The sequence below is a fragment of the Sceloporus undulatus genome, chromosome 3, assembly GCF_019175285.1.
Source record: "Sceloporus undulatus isolate JIND9_A2432 ecotype Alabama chromosome 3, SceUnd_v1.1, whole genome shotgun sequence".
Classification (NCBI taxonomy): Eukaryota; Metazoa; Chordata; class Lepidosauria; order Squamata; family Phrynosomatidae; genus Sceloporus; species Sceloporus undulatus.
Genome location: NC_056524.1, coordinates 175,632,528 through 175,655,195, shown reverse-complemented (window position 1 = coordinate 175,655,195; position 22,668 = coordinate 175,632,528). Strand labels below are relative to the sequence as shown.

Below are 22,668 nucleotides of genomic sequence, written 5' to 3'. Positions count from 1 at the left end.
CGAAGGGAGGCACTGCCCCCCCCCAACAAGCCTTGCATGCCAGGAGAGTCTTCCAAAGTCACAACACACAAAAACAGCCATGTTTCCAAGAGGTCATGGGGAAAGGGAGCCCAGGGTTTGGATGCCCACCTTGGCCAAGACACACTCTCACAGCCTCGAAGGGAGACACTGGCCACCCCCAACAAGCCTTGCATGCCAGGAGAGTCCTCCAAAGTCACAACACACGACAACCCAAGAGGTCATGAAGAAAGGGAGGTCAGGGTTTGGATGCCCACCTTGGCCAAGACACACTCTCTCAGCCTGTGTGTGTAAGCATATACACGCAGCATTACACTTTCAGCAGCTCCACAGTTTGTGTTTGTGTGTGTGTGTGTGTGTGTGTGTATATATATATATATATATGCATGTGTGTATATGTATATGTATGTATGTATATATATATATATATACAAACACACAAAGATGTGTGTGTAAGCATATACATGCAGCATTAAACTTTCAGCAGCTCCACAGTTTGTGTGTGTGTGTGTGTGTGTGTGTATGCATGTGTGTATATGTATATGTATGCATGTATATATATATATACAAACACACAAAGATGTGTGTGTAAGCATATACATGCATTACACTTTCAGCTGCTCCACAGTTTGTATGTGTGTGTGTGTGTGTGTGTGTGTATATATATATATATGCATGTGTGTATATGTATGTGTGTGTGTGTATATATATATATATATATACACACACAAACACACACACACACATACACACAGATGTGTGTGCAAGCATATTACATGCAGCATTACACTTTCGGCTGCTCCACAGTTTGTGTGTGTGTGTGTATACACACACACACACACACACAGACAGCTGTGTCACACTTTTGGCAGTAACACTATAAGTGTGTGTGTGTGTGGATATTCTGCACTCTCCTTGCCTATTATTATTATTATTATTATTATTATTATTATTATTATTATTCCTTGGCATCACCATGGGAGAGGTGCAGAGTTGGATCCCATGTATTCCTTCATAGCAGAAGGGGGTTGGACTGGATGGTCCTTGAGGGTCCCCTCAACTCTAGCATTTCTTGTTGAGGCTGGGCTTTTTTTCCCTTTTGTGTATGTGCCTTCAGGTTTTTTTAAGCATAGGAATGTTGTTTAAACCTCTGCCAAACTTCCTTTTGAGATGGTAATTGAGTTTGAAATGCAAAGTAATTAGTGTAATTATTCGCCTTGTCTTTTATTGTCATTCAGAGAGATCTGTGAAAAATATTTCGCTGGCTGCTGGAAGGGAGAGAAGAAATCACCTTTTGGAAGAGAGATTTGTGGGAAGAATATTTTTTAAAAAAATTCTCCTCAAGGTCTCACTGACCGAGGAGAAAAACATGGGTTTCTCCAATCACTAGGTAAAACACCGCTAAAATGTCAGGGAAGCCTGTGTGTGTGAAAGCCTGACACAATTCTGAAATGTCAGGGAATCGTCCCCTCCCTCTAGCATCCTTGAATCGTTCGTGGAGCAGCATTTTCCTATGAACAGTTTGCGCTGGTGTGAAAATCTCCATTTTCTACAAACAATTTGTGATATCATAAGTTGCATCACACCATGTGTTCTGACTCAGCATTTTTAGAACAGTTTCACAGGATATTATGCACCCTGTCAGTCAAAATATTTTCTACACAATTTAAAGGAATATTATTCAAACATTTACCAACCTATGAAAGGATGGAAGGCTGAGTCAGCCTTAGAGCTCTCTAGGATTGAACTCACAACCTTGTGGTTGCCGTATTGGCATTTAACCACTCCACCACCAAGGTTCCTTCTATTTAAATTGATTCAAATTGAAACTGCATTTGTATTAATCTTGTTTTTTGTCTAAAATTCAAGTTCCATCCAGAGTGATAACTACAAAGTTATTTGCTACCAGTTAGTTTATTTATATAGAGGGGATTTTTCTGGTTTTTTTTTCTCTTCTTGTTCTTTTTGTTATTGTATGTTTTCAAGTCACTTCTGACATATGATGACCCTAAGGCAAAGTTATGGTGACTGCAAAAACTTCTTGGCAAGATTTGTTCTGAGAGGGTTTGCCATTGCCTTCCTGTGAGGCAGAGAGAGTGTGACTTGCCCAAACTCACCCATTGGTTTTCTATGGCTAAGCAGAAATTCAAACCCTGGTCTCCAAGAGTCTTAGTTTAAAACTTAAACTACTATACCATGCTGATTCTCTCATAATCTTTTCTAGAAATTAATATTTAGGCTGGGAAATCTAGGATACTGAAGACCATAATAAGAATCCTGTCTTTTAATTCATTCATTCATCCCTTGAACTAGTCATTTAGCCATCAGTGGTTGCAATCCAACATCCCTCAGTGAAGCATAAATCACAGATGGAGATATGCTGCACCAGCCCTACAGAACCCCTATGCAGATTAGTAATACTACAGAACAAATACCAGTGACTGGATGTGGTTGTGCAATGACAAACACAATGCACAACTGGAATGTGCAGAGTGTAAACACAATGCATAATGCTGCAGTATGCACATCATTGCTTCTGCTTTTGTCTGTAGAATATGTCTGTTATACTATGATGAATAATTTGTCCTGCATACATACATAAACTTGAAGTATGTGCATGCCCCTAACAGAACAGCAGCCAATAAGTGTTTGAGTAATTACTACCAAGTGCATGCAGCTGCGAGTCAGCATGCTCACTACTGTGAAGTGCTCTTTCATGCAACAAAGAAGGTAACATAAGCATAAGCACTTTCTTCTACCAGTTACCCATAGCATGACTCATATGTGCACAGTTTCTAAAATGATCAAAAGAGTTTACAGACTCTTAATTGTACCGTTGAAAGGTAAGGCTTGGCAGGAGGGGGGAAAACTGTTGTTACATTATATATGGATCTGTGCATCCTAAGTAGCTGAAAATGAGTGAAATGGAGGTGGACTTTTTAAAAATCTAGTAAACAGCCTGGAAACAGTACTGAGATGTATCAAAGTTTAAATTGAAAATATAAACACTGATACTGTATGGATTTGTAGGAATCAGCGACAATAAATAGCATTACTCCCTCAAAATATGTGCCATGAAACAGATATATCTGATGGGTTTGCATGTTTAACTCATTCTGTATATGGTTACATTCTCTAAGTGACTATATTTACATAGATGTAGGCAATAACATCTAACCTGCTGTTGGAACATTTACAACCTGTCTACTCAAAAGGATAATTGCTCTGTTAAGATTGCAGATTACTAACTTCCACGAATTCTGAGTCAGGTCAGAAAATGAATGCCTATGCTAGAATTCTCAAAGATGTTTCACGTTGCCAGTGCAAGGATGATTTATATACAAAAGGTGTTAAGACTAGGGGTATGAAAGTTTCACAACCTCATACTACTGTATCATTGTTCGATGAACTATTGTCTGAAAACAATTAAAAACATACTTATTCTTACCTGTCTTAAAAAAAAAGGTCACTCCCAAATTAAAAAGAATGGAATATATGATTTTTCCATAGCCTATTTAAAAGGTGAAGTAACCAAAATGAAGTAACAAGATAGTAAGGGTGAGATAATTTGAACCAGTAGATCTTATATTTATGTTATTTTTGTCTATTGTCATTTATGAGTTAGTAATATATGTTAGTTTTGTTTAATTGTATTAAATGTACCTACTGTTTGTTTGTCAGATGGTATGTTCTGTTCGTTTTTCCCCCTGTTTTGTTGTTGGAGTGTTGATATCTTTTAATATTGAACTTTAATTTTAAAAAACAACTTTTTTTTCATTTCTTATTACTTAAGATGAACCATAGTTACAGTTTGTCCTTGTCTTGCAAACTTCATACAGTTCTTGCATCACTTTAATAGCTCTTTCTGTGCACTGATTACTTCTTGGTATTTCTATAACTGATGACTCCTGTTTCCAGTGTTTGCAGAGCTTTAATGTAAGGTGTTATTACTGCAGACAAGTTTTCAAAACCACTTTCATTATATATTTGATCTGTGAATCAATAATCTGCCCACTCAAACGAAATAAATCTGCAAACTTTCTGCAAAGTAGGTCTTGTTGAGGGTATTAAAATAAATGCCAGGATAGCAAGAATTGCTCTTGAATTCCACCTGGCATTACTGATGTTCGGGATTTTGTGAAAGCTGATGACAGGAAAATTACCTTTTTCCTCAACTCGCTCATTTCTATCTTTAATTTCGGCTCCTAGAAATTGGTATCTCCCAATAATTTGTGTTTGCAGTGGTATTCTGCTTTTATTTTCTTGAGAAAGTTCTTCTAAAGGCAAATTACTTCTTTTTTTTATGTGACTGCTGAAACTGAACAAGATTTTTGGTCCAAGTATCTTTGTTCTTCTGTATGGTATTGTAACTCTTCATGTGCGACATTTCCTTACACTATTAAAGCAATACAAAACAAAATGTGTGCTAAACCATTGAAATCATGTTTATAAAGATCAAAATAAGAGTTCTATAAATGTATAAATTGTAAAAATATGAATAATTGAATATAATTGTGTATATTGTATACTTATATAGCCAGTTATACAATATACACTACACTACATAATATACCTCATCTGCACTAATACTGTAATACAAATTTTTGATTTGGTGGTGACCTTTTTTTAAAACTTAGGAGAATTAACACTTTTTATTTGTTTTTAAGCAAAATTCATCGATTTATGATATTGGAAACTTTTTTTTAAAGTTCAACTTTCATATGCCTAGTTAAGACACTATTAGATGCTGGGAACTGAGAAGAGACAAGTCTTCTTTTTCTCCATTGCTGCACTTCTGAATGTATTTATTTCCTTATATCTGCCCATGAAAAGCAGCACTGAGCACATTTTTTTAAAAGAGCTTTTTCTTATTTGCATCCATTCACACAAGAATAGATGATTTCATAAATTTCTGAGAAAATTTCATTTCCATGAAAATATTGTACTTTGCACTTTCATTTCTGTAAATGTAACAGATTTTGTGTAAGAGGTGGTTTTGCAAAAATATACCTTTTTCACAGATAAGAGGGTGTTTTTTAAAATATATATATATACAAATGTATGCAAACTGAAAAACATACAAAAACTCTCATAGCACACAAAGCCTCTCATTAATGATTCAGAAACTGTTAAGACACCCTTTGTTTCTAAGGGCAATATTTGTAATTATTCTTTAACATCCTCATACTTGATAACTTGGTATCTGAGGAGAGATACAGAGTATGGCATGGCCAAGTCCCTGAGTTTTATTAGGGCTATGAGAGGAATCTGCTCGAGTGGATGTATTTTGGAGACTTTGCTTGGTCCTCATTTTAAAAGTGTCCACAACAGGAAACAATTTGCACACTGGATTCTACATGATGACAGACTGTTGTGGACATATCTGGGGTGTAAAAATGGCATATTTGAAAAAATTGCACAAAGCTGTTCTTAATAATGGCTTCATTCAGTGGTGAAGTATTGTAATTTAAAAGTGGAACATAAAGAAGCACACATTTGGGCAGGATAAGGGAAGGATGGATTCTGTCCTTTAAAGTTCAGGGGGGAGAGGATGATGGGAAAAGGCACAGACTCGAGTTGGAAAGTCTGTAAGTGTCATTGCAGCGTACATCCCTAATTTTGTCTAAACTATAGTTTTTTGTGCTATAGGGCACATCCTGCCCTCTAGTGTGTAAAACACAGCATGAATGATATGATTCTTCTTTATTACACTTTACATGGCTGTTCTTCACCTGATTGAAAAGAAATGTCATGTTAGTACTCCCTAGGGGCATACACACCAAGTAGATACACAACTGTACTTAAACCAACAAAATGTAATATTAACATGCTTGCTAATAAGTTTCAACACTCAAGCAATATATTCAAAGGAATAACTTTGGCCCATCTGTGGAATGATATAAGCACAGTGATGGTTGCAAAGTATTGTTTTTCGAAAAAGAGTATTTGTGATAGAAATGTCACTGAATAGCTAGCATATTAAGAGTTTCTGGAAATCTAGAAAATCCACAACCATCAGTCTATTGAAGCTTAGGTTGTGGATGGTAAACTGTTGTTGCAAAATAGTATTCTGAGCCTCAAACAAGATTGTGGAGAGACTGCTCTTGACTGCTATGTCTAGATTAAGTGCAGATATGAAAGATGCTATTTAGGTGCCCTTTTCATACTAACAAAGGAGATTGGTATCTCTGCATTTCTTAAGTCTCAAAGGGATATATCACCAAGTGATAATATACAAGTGCTGTAACACATACCGATTGCAGTTTTTGAAGGCAGAGCATTGGTGAAAAAACTTAATAAGCTTCTCTTCCTCCCAAACATTGAAAACAATTTCCTTGATTCATATAACAACATTAAGAATTATATTTAATAGCAGAATGCCTCAATAAATCTTACCAAATAAAAAAAGCATGATAGGTTCTCCTTAGAGTCATTGTAAGTCAGAAACAACTTGAAGGCACACAACAACATTGTTAAGTACCTCATACAGGGAAAATTGAAGAAAAAGCTGATGCAACTTCATCAGGTACCACCTTGGTCTTCATTCTGACACATGAAGGTTATTGTTTTGGCCCTAGTATTTGTACAATATCCTAGGTTGCAGGCACAAATATATTTAGTCAGGCCATTTTGGTGATTGGTTTCTTTCCTGACCAAATTTCCACTCGCTTCTTCTCCATAGGAGAAGTTACAGCTACAGCAATCCAGGACATATTCCTATTCAGAGAGTAGGGCAGTGGAGGTCTAGGCTTTTCAGTCCTACATTAGGAATCACGTTAGTAGATAGTTAGCAGTGCACCTCAGGGTGGGCCTTTGCACACACTCCTATCATTTGAGCAGGTACCTCAAACATGGTATACTATGTAGTTGGGACTCACCACTGTTTTGTGGCATGACACACAGAGTACTCAGGCAGAGATCAGGACCTTTGCATTTTGCAGCTGGCAAGTATTTGTTGGTAGGGTTGATTAGGCATGCTATGGGAGTGAAGCTCCCCGACATAATTGAACCTTTGGTAATACAACCCTCACCTGACATCATTATTCTTCATTTGAATGAGAATGACCTTGTTAAGATGCCCAGTCTCTAACTTATCACCAACCTCCATAATATTCAATGTGTATTCCCAGATGCCCTCATCCTGTGGTCAAAGATGTTTCCAAGGCAGGTTTGGCAGGGTACTCATTGTGACTCTTTATCAATGAGGCCCGCCATTACGCTAATAGTGACGTCATCTACAACCTCGCCTGGATAGGCAGTGCTCTCATCTGCTACCTGGGCATTCATCCTGATTTGGCAGATCACTACAGAAGTGAGGGCATGCACCTTTCTCCTGAGAGCTGTGATCTCTACTTGTACTCACTCACCCAGGAGATATGACTATATATTCAAAGGATGTGATGGTAGGAAGGGGTGTCAAGCTGGGTTGGCCCTTTCTTGTGGTGGATATGGAAGAGAAGAGGAAACAGCAGTCATGAGTTAAATATAGGGGGAGGAAAGCCTCACGGCGGCTAGAGAAACAAGGGGAGGCACCTGAAGTTGGACATATGAGGGGACCTCAGCTCCAGCCAGACTTTTGGGCATGCCCCACAGATTGGCTGATACAGAAAGCATCAGATAGAGGTTTAACAGACTTATGCTGCAGGAATTACTACTTTGAGCATTTGCTGGCGTTGAAGCTATTGATCCCCGTGTCCCCTCAAACTTACGGTACATTGCCTAGCCATTGTATTCATACTATTAAGAATGCAACTGATTCCTGGTAACTGTATGTGCATTAAAGTTGTGGCCATCATATTCTACCCATAACATGAGCCCTTTTGTCTTGATACAAACATCCCACATTATTTTCAATGGCCAAAGGAAAAGTCCAATTACTCTATTCATAATACCTAGGATTAGACAGTGCAAACCCGCTACCTGATTTTCATACCTTTGTTAGTTGTGATTGCACCGGAAAGTGCTAGTAAAGGCAAACTTTATCAAGGAATGCTTTTGACGGATCTGATGAAAACACTTTAAAGGGTTTGCTGATCTTTACCTTCTACAACTGCTATACTTCAGAATTTTATTTGCAAGATATGAATGGCCAATTCTATTAAACTTATCTGAATATGTCAGATGGACTCTGCTCCTGGAGTAGGTATATAAAGAATTTAAATGGTTTTACTCATCTTGTCAAAATAATCTATTTCACACCTCCTGAGCCTCATTGTGAGACAGAGCCCAACTTGCTGTGAAATGTATAAATTATAGAGGTTTGTGATCTGTTTTAGAGAAATAAAATATGTACAAAATTATGTAAGTATTCTAAAAATATGAATTGCTCAGCTACACCTAAATAAAATATGCTTGAATACACTTTAATCAATGTGGAAATGTGTACAAAATTAATATACCGGGGAAGTGCATGTATAAATATGTAACTTTCAAAAAATGTGAAAGATGTATATGAATTTCTATGAAAGAACAGAAAATTAAAGTTGACCAAATACGAACAAAGGATAGGATGAGATTGAAAGTGGAATTTAGAAAATGTGCAACAAAAATAAGATTAAGTATTTCACATCTCTGACTGGAGGATGGAGAGCCAGGATGGTGTAGTGGTTTGAGACTGGACTATGATTCTAGGAAAAATAGATATTGACACACTGCACAAACTTGTTCACAAGTAAGACTTTTACAGTCCCAAACTGGGAATGAGGCTCAAGAAATTACCATACTGATAAAAGATGGTGTAATCTATGCTAATAAAGCCTGATGATGATATAATACCTTAGAGGACATTAGGCCAAGTGGAATAAATGTTAATTAGTACAGTAATTAAAAATCAAAATAATGGATAACAGTGAAAAATGCATTGTTCTTAAGGGCAAACCTTGTCCCCGTAGCTGTAAAATATCATTCTTTCACTATATTTTGCCATCTTCAAAAGGAATTAATTTCTACTAGTTCTTTTTGAGCTTCTAAACCTCCGTCTGAGCTCTACCACTTCATTCTCTAGCTAAGGCTTAATATTCTTCCATTCAAACAATTGCATCCTTTCACACACAAAAAAAACCAAAGTTCAAAGGGACACTATTGGAATTTTTCTACATACATGGTAGCTTTCAGTGTCTACCTATTTTCTGAAATAGTATGAGCCAGAAACTGGTTTATAGCACGTCAGTGGTGACTGGTGTTCAGACACAACTATATTCCTATATTGACTAGAATGACCAGAAGAGACATGACATCCAACATACATAGTGTTTAAAAAGAGACTGAACTGGCCTCTTTATAGTAACTTTCCCCCATTCTTTGCTAACTATAGAGATCTTGCCCTTCAGGCAAACTTTACAGGTTTTTGGAGCTTTGTTTCGATTGTTGCTGTAGCTGAAAACTATAGCTTTAGTACTCAAAGATAATCTGTCATTCAGGCCTTTGGGAGAACCTCATACAATATATTTTACCTTCTTAATCTTTTAAACTGTGCAAAACAATAACTTAAATATTTGAATGGATTGCAGTCCTCACATTTGGGAGCCTTTAAAAAGTTGTTCTGCAGAATTAGATGCTGCTTTGTTAGTTTGGTTTTCCATCTTTTTTTCTTTTTTGAAAAATGAAAAAATCCCTTCAGTGTTTTCACGAATAAGGCATGCAAAATTAGAACAAATCATACATCTTGTGTCAGAATAGAGTCATCTTAATTCTTTAAAGATGCCACTTTAATTAGAGATGAAGGGCAGGAGGTCAGTAGCAAGGCAGTGTGGGAAAAATAGTTACTAGGAATTTATTTACCTCCAAGATCATTATCCCTGCCTACTTAAAATACACCTATCTTACAGCATGTAAGCATGAGGATATATTTAGCTTTTATACCTAGCTAGAACAACTGAAATCTAATGTTCTAACTATGTACCTATTATCTTAACCCCCTGCTTGGCCACGAAACCCACTGAATGACTCTGGGCAAGTCACATGCTCTCAGCCTCAAGGAAAGACAATGGCAAACCTCATTTGAACAAATGTTGCCAAGAAAAGCCCAAAACAGGTTTGTCTTAGGGTCACTATAAGCAAGAAATGCCTTGAAGGCACATATCAACAGCAAAGATTTGTAAACTGCCTTTCATTCAATAGGGAACTAGGCTGGTATACACCTGCAACTGCAAGTAAGTGTGTGTTTATTCATCTCCATGACTGTGAAGCCTAGAGACTTGCAACTTTGCATACATATTGAGGGGACACCAATTGGTGTGAACCCCAAACTGGTTCTCAACTTATTTGTTTTAATCAATTTAAACTGGGTACCTGTGGGCAGGGACAGGTAAATGGAGACAAAAAGAAGATGACAACAGAAATGGAAGAATGAAAGACCTCTTCCTCAGGATCTGAGAAACCACAGAGAATTTTAAACCAAGTGTGGGGATGTTCTAGGATCAGAAGGGGAACACATTAATGATCAGGTACAAATAAAGATAACAGAAGAAATAAATACACTGAAGACCTATATAAATGACATATATTCAAGCAAAGAACCATTTGAAGATGATTGTCCAATTTTGTTGTGTTTTCAGTGGCAGGTTAAGAATCTTCTTTTCCAGAAAGCCTTTGAAAATTTATCTTTTAACAAGATAAGGGCTTTTTACGGTGTTGTAGTTTTTAATTTGTGTTTTGACATAAGGCATTAAATGGTTTTAGTTCTGTTTTCATTAATACTGCTTTAATCTTACTTCTGCATCCTTTAACTACATGTGATTTATGGTATTGTGTGTCTTTTTGAAAACCATGTTGAGTCTCAGTTTGGGAGAAATGTAGTATACAAAGAAAGTGATGGATAGACAAATCTTATCAAGCCTACCAAGTCATGAACTCTAGAGCCAAAACAACAAAGGCTATTGGGAGTATCTGCCTCAGGAAATGTAATGCTGGATTATTTCCACAAACCATGATTTGAAAAACAAAATTGGCTACAGTATAGTCCTCTTTTTTCTCCAGTCAAATACACATTTTCCTATTAGCCTATCTTAGCCATGGTGTAGCATATTTCCCCCTTACAATATTAACTTTGTGTTGGTTAGTCTAATTTTACTCAAACCAAGAGCTGTGTCATCTTACCAGTCTGAGGTTCATTTGCAAACCTTGATTCCTGTTGGAGCTCTGCATACCACTAATTATAATGATCACTGATCCAGATGTAATCTTAAAAAATAATTCAAGATAGCCAAAAGAAAGGAAAACTGTACAAGTGGCGAGGGGGGGGGGGGAGAACACGAGTGGCATGTCAATTTCCAAGTCTGGATTCCATTATGTAAATGGCAGTATTCTGTTCTTATCTTATGTCTCCTCTGGACCAAAGACTTAAATTTCTGTTAAGATGGAATGAAGTCTACTGATTCACATCCCAGCATGTCTTTAAATATCTCAGCCCTATCATAAAGCTATGACCTAATTAAGTCTACAATTGCTTTCTCTGCTCTTTTAAGATTAAAGCAATATGCAGACAAAGATAAATGAGACTCAGCACCATCTTTGCTGTGCTCATTTTCCCCCCTTTTAAAAAATCTCCTTGTCTATCCAATCAGGAAGAATCTAATTTGCATTTAAAGATAACAACAAGCACTGCAAATATTGACGGATTCTCAAATAAATAAATAAATAAATAAATGTACATTTTGGTTACCGGAACACACGCACACACATATTCTAATAAGGGGATAAAAATATTTCCTTCCATAAATAGTATTTGTTTTCATAAAAACAAATGGAAACTCTTAACTTAAAATAATAAATTTGTTTTACTGAGACTGGGATAAAAGACAAAGTGATATGACTGTTTATGCTCTGATAACATTCTTATTCAAACTGAAGTAATAAACTTTAATTCTTTGGGTCCCTTCTTCCAATGTATTCTTTAAGAAACAGAACTGTGAAAGAAAAGAGAAAGTACACCACTTTTTCTTCATTAATTTAAATTAGAATGCCCTTCAAGAAGAAGGAGATGGAAAATCATATAAAAGTTAATTTTCTTGTTTCTTAATTGGCATGTTCAGCTTCTAAATATACTTTTCAAAGATTACTTCATTGTGGAAGAACAGAAGACAACTTTGCACTAAGGAGATAGATGTTCAGCCATTGAACATGATAAGGATAAATGAGCATTACATCTTTATATAAATAATGCACTAGAACATTGTCAGGCAGTTGTAGATGCTTGAATTATGTATCTGCTGCAAACTTTTACAACCTAAAAGGTATAGTGAGGTCAAATCTTATGACCTCTTGCTGAAATACAGGCCTGTTACAGACTGCCAAAATAAAGCTGCTTTGGTTCTCTTTGGAGGTATGCTGTTTAAATGATGCATGCATCCTAAGAATCTGGAAGCGGCACCAAAGCTGCACTCCAGTGCTTAGGAATGGAGTATGGCTTTGGCGTGACCTCCGGACTCTTAGGACCCATGCATCATTTAAATAGCATACCTCCAAAGAGACCTGAAGCAGCTTTATTTCCCTAACAGGCCACAGTTAGGGAAATTGCATCTGTCTTGGTACAATATGGACAATGTAATCCATAGGGGTATGGTAACTGGGGGAAAAAAAGAATATGAGCCATAATAAGCCATCAGGATTCACTTATGAATATCAGGAAAACTGTTGACATAGTCATTATTTGATTTATAGAATCATAGAATTGTAGTATTGGAAGAGAACACAAGGGCCATCCAGTCCAACCCCCTGCCATGCAGGAAATCTCAATCAAAGCATCCCCAACAGATGGCCATCCAGCCTCTGCTTAAAAACCTCTAAGGAAGGAGACTTCACTACACTCTGAGGGAGTTTGTTCCACTGTCGAACAGCCCTTACTGTCAGGAAGTTCCTCCCAATGTTGAGGTGGAATCTCTTTTCCTGCAGTTTGCATCCATTGTTCTACATTCTAGTCTCTGGAGCAGCAGAAAATAAGCTTGTTCCCTCCTCAATATGACATCCCTTCAAATATTTAAATAGGGCTATCATATCACCTCTTAACCTCCTCCTTCTCCAGGCTAAACATACCCAGCTCCCTAAGTCGCTCCTCATAGGGCACAGTTTCCAGACCCTTCACCATCTTAGTTGCCCTCCTTTGGTCACACTCCAGTTTCTCAACATCCTTTATGAATTGTGGCGCCCAGAACGGGACACAGTATTCCAGGTGGGGTCTGACCAGAGCAGAATAGAGTGGGACTATTACTTCCCTTGATCTAGACACTATACCTCTATCGATGCAGCCTAAAATTGCATTGGCCTTTTTAGCTGCCGCATCGCACTGTTGACTCATGTTCAACTTGTGGTCTACTTGGACTCCTAGATCTCTTTCATATGTAGTCCTGTTCAGCCAGGTGTCCTCCATCCTATAGTTGTGCATTTCATTTTTCCACCCTAAGTGCAGTACCTTACATTTCTCCATGTTGAATTTCATTTTGTTAGCTTTGGCCCAGCTTTCTAGTCTATTCAGGTCATTTTGAATTTTTATCCTGTCCTCTGGGGTGTTAGCTATTCCTCCTAATTTGGTATCATTTGCAAATTTGATAAGCATGCCCCCAATTTTGTAATATTTTAATTAATCTTCTGGCAAATTAACAAAAATGTAAAAGCCTTCCTGAATGAACCAAGTTAAAAACAAAACACCAACAATGTATCTATTTAAAGCCTGAAATATCCCTCATATCCTAGCAAATTACTTACTCTTTCATTTCATTTATTTCATTTGGACTACACTTAGCAAGTTTTACCTAGACAACTCCTACATGTTTTTTTTTAAAAAAGATGTAACAATACAGGGAGTTTTTGAGAAATTAAGTGTTCCCTGCCTATCAAAGGAGTAGTTAGCTTTTAACAGGAGAGGGACAACCTGGATCTCAAGGGAAGTTATTTTTCTTTTGCTAGTAGAGTTGAAATTTTATTTTGTTGCTGTTGTTTTTATTAACAGCCCTCAAATCAATTTTGACTCATGGTGACCCTGTAGGTGAGACATCTACAAGACACTCTGTCCTCAACCTCTCTGCTCAGGACCTGCAGACCTAGGCCTGTGTCCTCCTTGATCAAGTCTAACCATCTGGTATGTAATCTTTCTCTCTTCCTACTGCCTTCTATCTTTTCTTGCATCATTGTCTTTTCTAATGATTTCTTTTTCCTCATGATTTGGCCAAAGTATTACAGGCTTAATTTATTCTTGGCTTCTAGAGAGAGTCCCAGTTTGATCTGTTCTGTAACCCATTTGCTTGTCTTCTTGAACATCCGTAGTATTCCCACTGCTCCTCTCCAGCACCCTATCTCAAATGAGTTAATTTTCGACCTTTTGGCTTTTTTCACTGTCCAGCTCTCACAACCACACATGGTGATGGGGAATACAGTGGTTTGGATATCCTTAATTTAGTATTCAGAGTTATGTCTTTACACTTTTGATCTTGTCCAGTTCTTTCATAACTCTCCTTCCCAATCTTAGTCGTCTTCTGATTTTTTTGACTGCAGTCTCCATTGTAAGCAATGTTTAAACCAAGATATGGGGGTTCCTTGACTATTTCCATTTCCTTGTTGTCGGGGATGAATTCTAGGTCTTCCATGGTCATAATTTTTTTCTTAATTTTCAGAATTAATCCAACCTTTACATTTTCCTCCTTGACCTTCTTCAATAATTGTTTCAGGTCTTCATTGGTTTCTACTAACAGTATTGTATCTGCATATTACAGGTTGTTGAGATTCCTTCCTCCTAGCTTCACTCTTTCTGCTTCTGAGTCTAAGCCTGCTTTGAATATGATTTTTTTTGCATACAAGTTGAATAAATAGGGTGATAGTTTGCAGCCTTGGCTGACCTCTTTTCTGATTTGGATCCATTCTGTGTCCCTGTATACTGCTCTGCATGAAGACGATTAGATGTCGTGGCACTCCCTTTCCTCTAAGAGCAAGCCATAGATTTTGGGGATCTATGCAGTCAAAGGCTTTCTTAGTCCATAAAACACATGTAGATTTTCTTCTGGAATTCCCTGGTAGGCTCCGTTATCCAACATATGTTTGCTATATGTTCCCTATTGTCTCTTTATCTCCTAAATCCATCTTGTACCTCTGGGATTTCTCGTTCCATATATGGTAGGAGTTTTTGCTGCAGAATTTTGATCATGACTTTGCTTGCATGGGACATTAGCATGATGATTCTACAATTACTGCAATTTTTGTGTCTTCGTTTTTATAGACTGCAATATATACTGATCACTTTCACTCCGTGGACCACTTCTTTGTTTTCCATATTTGTTGGCAGATTTTAGTTAAAGCTAAGCTTGATTACCTGTATTTTAATGCCCTTTGTCCCTGGTCCCCACACGGCCAAGATGGAGAGTGTCTTTCATCTACATTGAGATGCCTCCAGAACAACTGAACTACAACAAAAACATCTCATACAAATGTAGGCCTGTGACTCCACTATCATCATCTTTCTTCTCCTGGATGATTTTTAAACATCTTTTGCCTGATGAAAAATCCAGTGGAGCTTCGAAAGTTTGCATTATGTATTTTGTGCATCTTAGTTGGCCAATTAAAGTTATCATACTTTTGTGGATTTTTGATTTTGTTGTATTTTGCTGCATGGCTACCTCTGAATATGCCATACCCTTAGAATTTCATTTCATTTAGAAATCGAATACATGGATGAAGCCAATTTCATTTTCAAGGAAGACTTTGAAAGAGTAGATGCCAGAACACTAATGCACCTGCTCCCCACCTCTAAATTCTTAGAAATGTAGGGCAAATGAGCTTAATTGGAGGGGAAATACATGTGCGAAAAGGAGCTTTCTCAGGTATGCAACACTCGAAAGGTCAGGGGGCTGTTGGGACATGTAAAGTAAGAAAAATACAGGTTTCAAGTGCTAAAAGGCAATTGTTGCAGATATGGCAATACCAAAATGATAACACTGCTATCTATTTTTGTTTTTAGAAAAGGAATAAGGGCAGTGCAGCAGGTTCACAGGCTGTGTGACTCATCAAGAAACTTAAAAATGCAAGTCTGATACTGTTCCAAACACACACACCCACACCCACACACACACACACACACACATATACAGCAGAGCAGAGAGAGAGAGAATACTAATTTCTGATTAATTACAGGAAGCCCCCACTTTTTGACATCTCCCTTTTTGATGCCTAACTTTTATGATGCTTGCAAATTACAGACTAGTTCCATTTTTGGCGATAGATCCACTCTTTTGTCTGATCTTCTTGACTACTTAGGATGCTCACCCATGTGTACATGCACACAGTCACAAGGCTTGCCAGTGGAAAGAGCAAAGTGCTCCTAGAATTAATAGACCTTGTCCTATGTAATTTGCAATCATGAAAAAAGTGGGATAGCATCTGTTCTTCTTCCTATGAGGCTTGATTTGGACAGCTCACATGCACATATGTGGCTTTGAAAGCTGACAGAGAAAGCAGGTATCAAGTCAACTGTGGAGGCTTGGTGCCTTTTTTCTGGTCTCAGCTTGCTTTTCAAGCACCATGCATGTGCATGTATGGAAGCAGTTGAAAGCAAGGCTCTGTAGTAGTCCAAAATGGGATCTGTTTAATATCTTTATTTCTTCTGTTTGCATTCAGTCCATGGTGCTTCTAAGATTGTGGGCGGTGCATCACTTACAAAATTATTACACTGTACAGGACACTAAAGGTAAGGATTTTTTCGCTGACCTTTAGTGTGTATAAGCTGATTCAGAATATCTTTTTAGGTTTGCCAGCCATTAACTGCTCTGCCTTGTTGAGATTCAGCCTCAGCTTGTGGCCTTCTTGAACCTAACAGAATTTAAGCATTTGCTCAAGGAACAGACTGACATTCCTACTTTTTGTGTAAATGTAAAAAAATAAACAAACACCAGTTGAATATGTTTGTACCCTTCAGAACAAGTCTCATGGGAGAAAGCAGCCATTTCCCCATATTTTCCTTATGGACAACTGGTCAAATATAAGTGAAACCACAAGAGAATGGTGCCCTGAACTGTAAAGTCACAGAATGATTTAATGTTCCACTATATCAAGCACTGTTGAAAATACTAAAAACTTCAATAGAATCACATTCTGTCAAGTCTGCAGAGATCTTCTACTGAGGCTGCCAACAAGTCTCCTTCTCTAACCTTGACCTGAATAACAATTGATACACACCAAGGGAACAGTTTTTTCTGGAACTCATGGAACTGTTTACCAGTACTTAATATCATCAAAAGAAATAAAGTTCATATTAGATGCAATGAGAGAAAGCTTCATTATTATGGAATGAGCTACAACCTCTTTCCATAAAGCTCTTCATGTTGCAAGGCCTTGCTCACAATAGAAATGACTTTAAAAATCTCCCAAGTATCTCTTCATTAACCAAATCAGTAATCCATATATAGTGGATGGGTGTACTTTTACCAAGGATCACATCCATATCTTTACATATCAATACCAACTTATATAAAAACTCAACAAGTAAGTTACAGGAACATCTATTTCAATGTATTTTAAGTTATTCCTGTCCTGAAATTTTACCAAGCCAATGTTTTCTTTCTTGCTTTACAACTTTCAATACATTCTAGTTGAAAAGAAGACGTGGAATTGTTCTACGTAGCCTTCATGGCTTTCTCCTCTACACTGTAAAAGAGGACAATGCAGGCAAGAGGCCTCTCAGTCACTGCTCAACCAGTTGCACAGTTACTGCTCCCAAGGTGACCAAGTGCAAAGGGAGAAGTATCTCCCTGGTGAGGACTCTCAATCCTTTTTCACTGGGGTGGAAATGGGTGCACCTGGTGTGTGTATAGGGGGTTTACTGAGGTCAATGCCCTGGATTGGAGACTGGCATAGACACAGAAAGGGAGAGATATTAACTACAGAAGCTTCTCCAAGGTGAAGGACTTTCCAAGAATTGCCCCCCAGATACTCCTGCTTCTCCTTCACCAGAGACATGTCTTCCCCAGCATACCCAAACATTGCTTCTTCTGTTACATCTTCCCTCATCCTGTCTGATGAAAGAAAACAGAAGCAGCAGAGCTGCTCCAACCTGCCAGCCAAGTCCCAGCAAAGCTCACAAAGCTTAAGCAGGATCCCAAATTTGAAAGCTCCTTTTTACCGTCGCTTGTTCTACACTGCCATGTGCTCTAACTCCTTGCTCTAGTCAGTCACTGTAGACATCTTGCTCTAGTCAGACATTCTAGTCACTCCTTGCTCTGCCCCAAAATGGTGCCACTCTGAGCTATAGAAGCAATGTCCTACATCCAAGCCTCGCAAGCGTTTCCTGACCACCCCTGCCACCACCAGCGAAAGATGCACCTAAAAGAGTGAGTTTGCATGGGAGGATGAAGATGAAGACCAGAACATGCCAGCATACAAAATGATCAGCAAGACTGTGTTGTGGTTTTATGGGACCCTGAAAAGAAGTTTCATGCTATCCCCACCATGGTCCTAAAAGCTGCTGGCTCCCCTTGTGCACCTGTACTTTGACTGAAGGTCCCCCTACTGAACCCTTTCCCCCTCACTGCCCCCTGGATCATTCCACTGCCCTCTGGGGGGAGTACCCCCTTATTCTCATGTGTTTTACTATGTAAATGCATGGCACAGCTTAGAAGGTACATTTTAGACTTTAATCAAACTCTACTCCAAATTAGAGTAGACCAACTTCTAAATTTATGCACAATTCAATGGGTGTACTCTGATTGGGACCAGGAACTGGATCTGGGCCACACATAACTGCAGAAAAAGAATATATAATTTATTAAAATTGCAGCATGATTTAGTTATATAGAGAGTGAGTTCCAATATGATTATTTTTCCGTTTCCATCTGTTCCATTCTGATTGAATTTCAGTCTCTAAAAGAGTTCATATAATGACTTTAGCTAATGGAATCTTGAAAGCATTTAATATTTCAGCATTATCAAAGTTGGACAAACTTTACTCACATATAGCCAATCAGGGACATAGCGCTCTCTCTCTTTCTTTCCACACAAGCATATGTGTGTGTGCATGCATACACAGATATATTTGAACATATAGTAGAATTGTGATTGTCTCAGATACATTTAGTTCAAGAAGATTCCTAATTATTTAAGTTCATTGACCTCTTATATCAGTGCAATATTGTGTAAAAATCAATGAATCAATTAATTAAATAAATTATGGCAATCACGTTTCAGAGCTTCAACTGGACTCCTTTCCTCCTCTTCCTCCTTGCTTCAAAGCCAAGCAAAGAAAGCAACAAGGGCACGACCTTAAGACTGAAAATTGTGATTCAGTTCAGTTCTAACAGCAGAGAAGAAACAACACTTACATTCTCTTAATAAGTATCTTTCAAAATAATATTGTTTTTAAAAAGCAGGAAGGAAAACTGTTTCTGAGATAACATGTTCATCATTTCTTCAAGATATGAGAGCTGAAGGTTTCTGAGATATCTCAGATCTGGAACCTCAGTTACAAGGTCTCCAGGCTGTGGATAACAACATTGTGGAACAGCAGATTCGACAGCAATTGTAATGTATGTTATAAAGTTTGTGCATGCCATAAAGCAAATAATGGCCACATTTCTTTTCAAGAAATGGATATAGTGACTATAGGAAGGTTATTACCACACTCCAATCTCTAGCCTTTCATACATGCCAAGCATCTGTAGGGCAATAAAGACATACTGTACTAAAAAATGTCGCACTTGAATTTTCTTAGAATGCAGATATATTACAGACAGCATTTGTTTCAAAGTTAAATTCTGAAATGCAATTTGAATTATTTTTCATTTGCTTCAGATTTGTACAGAAGGAACTTCTAAGAGATAAGGACACATCATCATCATTTTGAAAATGAATCTGCTATCCAAAATCACATTAGAGTTGTGCATTCTCCTTTGCTGAAATGAGCACATAACTCACTCGCAGTGGTTGAATCTTTAGAGAAGGAAACACCATAAAATTTTCGATATCCTCTAGGGCAAATGTCTGCATGGGAAAGATAGTGAAGAATTATAGGATACATGAACCTTGAGCAACCTCCTCATTGATGATATGTAATTACCTGCCATCTACTAAGGCAGTAGTAACTATAAAAAATTCATTGTTCAATTGGATTCGGTGGATGCAACCCATTTGAGAGCTTTACAAAGCTTTAAAGAACAATTTATCTTTAAATAGCAAATCTTTAAGAACTAGAAAAACACTGATACATTTAACTAATAAAACAGCCATTACAGAAAACAAAATTTTATCCAATCAATACTCAAAGTCAATCTTTGATTAACTGTACAAATATTGCGGTGAAGACAGAAATATAATTAAAGTTACTTAAAATTAACTTTAAAAAATAAAGTTTAACCTAGGAAAAAAATGAACAAGGGACAGGACACGGGAAGGGCAACCACTGGACATTTATGGGTCTCCAGAACAGATTATGGTGTTATGGTTCGATGTTGCCACAATTAGGTAATATATTCATACAATATTTTAATAAAATCACCTTGAATGTGATTCATAACAAGAATAAATAGGCCAGGAAAAATGTGGTTGGGGTCTTTGGAAATGAATAATTCCATAATTTCCAGGACAGGAGCACAAGTCTAAAGTACTTTTAGCACTGGTTTAGGTCACCCTGAATCTGCTGGAAATCTGCTTGTTGTATGAAAATTAGTTGAGAACCTAGTAATATAATCTACCTGGTTATGCATACCAATCATTCATTTACTTTGCTTTGACTAGTGTATTGTTATTATTATGTATTGTATTGATATTATTATGGATTCACTCATATACTTTTCTGTCTGCCCTACCTCTCTGTGTGCACAGGCACAAAGAGCAAGGAAGAGCACAAAAAACTGTACACTTCTACATGTCATGCCTCATTTTGTTTAATCACTTTGGCGGGTACGTGAACATGTCCTACAAAACAGCAGAAAACAAGAGCAACTTAAATTACCTTCAGTTTATTCCCATAGTTTTTATGTTGCTGAAGTTGTCCAGATACACAGGTGATTTTTTGAAGGTTTGAAGAATCCTTTGATCCATTTTTGTTGAAGGGGTCTGAATGCTGATTACTCCACTGAAGGCAAAGTTCCTGTAATGATTAGATACATGGAATTCAGAAAGAAGTTGATGGACAAGGGAATAATAAAGTGACATTGCCTGGAGAATCCTAAGTTTGCTGTTAGTTCGGAGAATTTTCAAGGGGGGGGCTAGAAGAAGTTTTGGCAACGAACTGGAAATACTAATGTACAAATTACAAATTATAAACTGAAAGTATATGAAGGTGCTTTAAGTAGGTTGATAACACATTGCAAATCAGCTTTGTACTGAAGGGATAATAAAAAGAGATACAGATTGTGACAAATATTATCACTACAGCAGAGAAGAACACAATGAGAATTGCAACCATCACTGCCACCACCGTAATCTGTGTGTTCCTTTTCCAGATAAATATGCCCAAGCAGATCACTATAGAATAACAGTACTTTAATAAGAATATGTATGACTACAGCTTTTCCATAAACTGATCAGTATTACTTCATTCCCAAACACAATAAAGCACCATAGATTAAAAAATAGCATCCAATTAAATCTATGTTAACTGAAATAAAGGCATCCAATTAAAATTATAACACTTTAAATTCCTTGCAAAATAAGCAAATAGAATAAATAGGCCAGGAAAGATGTGGCTGGTGTAGATTTGATCATTAAAACATCAATAATTAAAACATATTAATACCCAAAGTCAGGAAGATTTCCTTTTCCCTCATGTTTTGGAACCCTAGTCAATTATTCTGGAATCCTAGTGAATCATTGAAACATCTATGGCAAATATTAGTGGTGTCTTGCTCACAACCTGAGTAAAAGAAGGCATGGTAGTGGCCAAGAGGCTCATAGCTATTTCAATAAGAACTCTGTTAATTGCCATTCCTTTAGCTAGTGAACTGACTGGTGGAAAAACATATGATCTCCTTAAGGTTCTGTCACCATGGGGGGAAATTGCAAGTATAAACAGTGATTAACCTGTGATTAACCCGCAATTCAGCGAATGTTTTTCACAAGCTGTCTCATGCAAAGTGCTATTAACCTGTGAATAACCCTTCATTAACCCACAATTGCGCTCAAATATACAAATGGTTTTCACACGACGTTGAGACAAAATGTGGTTAAAGTGCCATTATCCCATGAATAACCAGGCAAGAAACAACAGTAACTCATTCATGAAATTTTCCTGTGAATGACTTTTTGCTGTTTCTTGTCTGGTTATTCCCTGGTTCTTCATGGGATAATGGCACTTGCATTAATGTCGTTTTAAGCATGTTTTAATGTCAATTGCATTATTTTCACAGGTTAATCATTGTTTAAACTCCCATTTTCCTAAAAGGAGAGCAAGGTGATTGTGAAGATGTGATAAACTCCCTAGTTATTATGTTATGACATTTCATTTTCTTTATCGCATCCTTTTCCAGTAAGTACAAATGTTTAAAAAATCCAGTGACACTGAGGAGTTAAGGCATTGTATCTCCATATAGAAAAGGGCATTTTATGGGATCTATTCTATCTCTATCCACTTTAATGTGGTGGAGTCCTCTCCTTTGCAGGTTATTAAACAGAGGCTGGATGGTCATTGGGAGTGTTTTGATTGTATATTCCTCAATGCCCAAGTACTGGACTAGATGG

The 22,668-nt window shown here is 37.4% G+C and overlaps 1 protein-coding gene across 1 annotated transcript in view; it reads right to left on the bottom strand.

Annotated features, from left to right (window-relative positions):
• PCDH15 (protocadherin related 15) overlaps positions 1–22,668 on the bottom strand; it is a 648,893-nt gene that overhangs the window by 604,993 nt on the left and 21,232 nt on the right. The window contains exon 2 of the mRNA XM_042459844.1: positions 20,942–21,079. The gene's annotated coding sequence lies outside the window, so the exon portion shown is untranslated. The remainder of the gene's footprint in view (positions 1–20,941; positions 21,080–22,668) is intronic.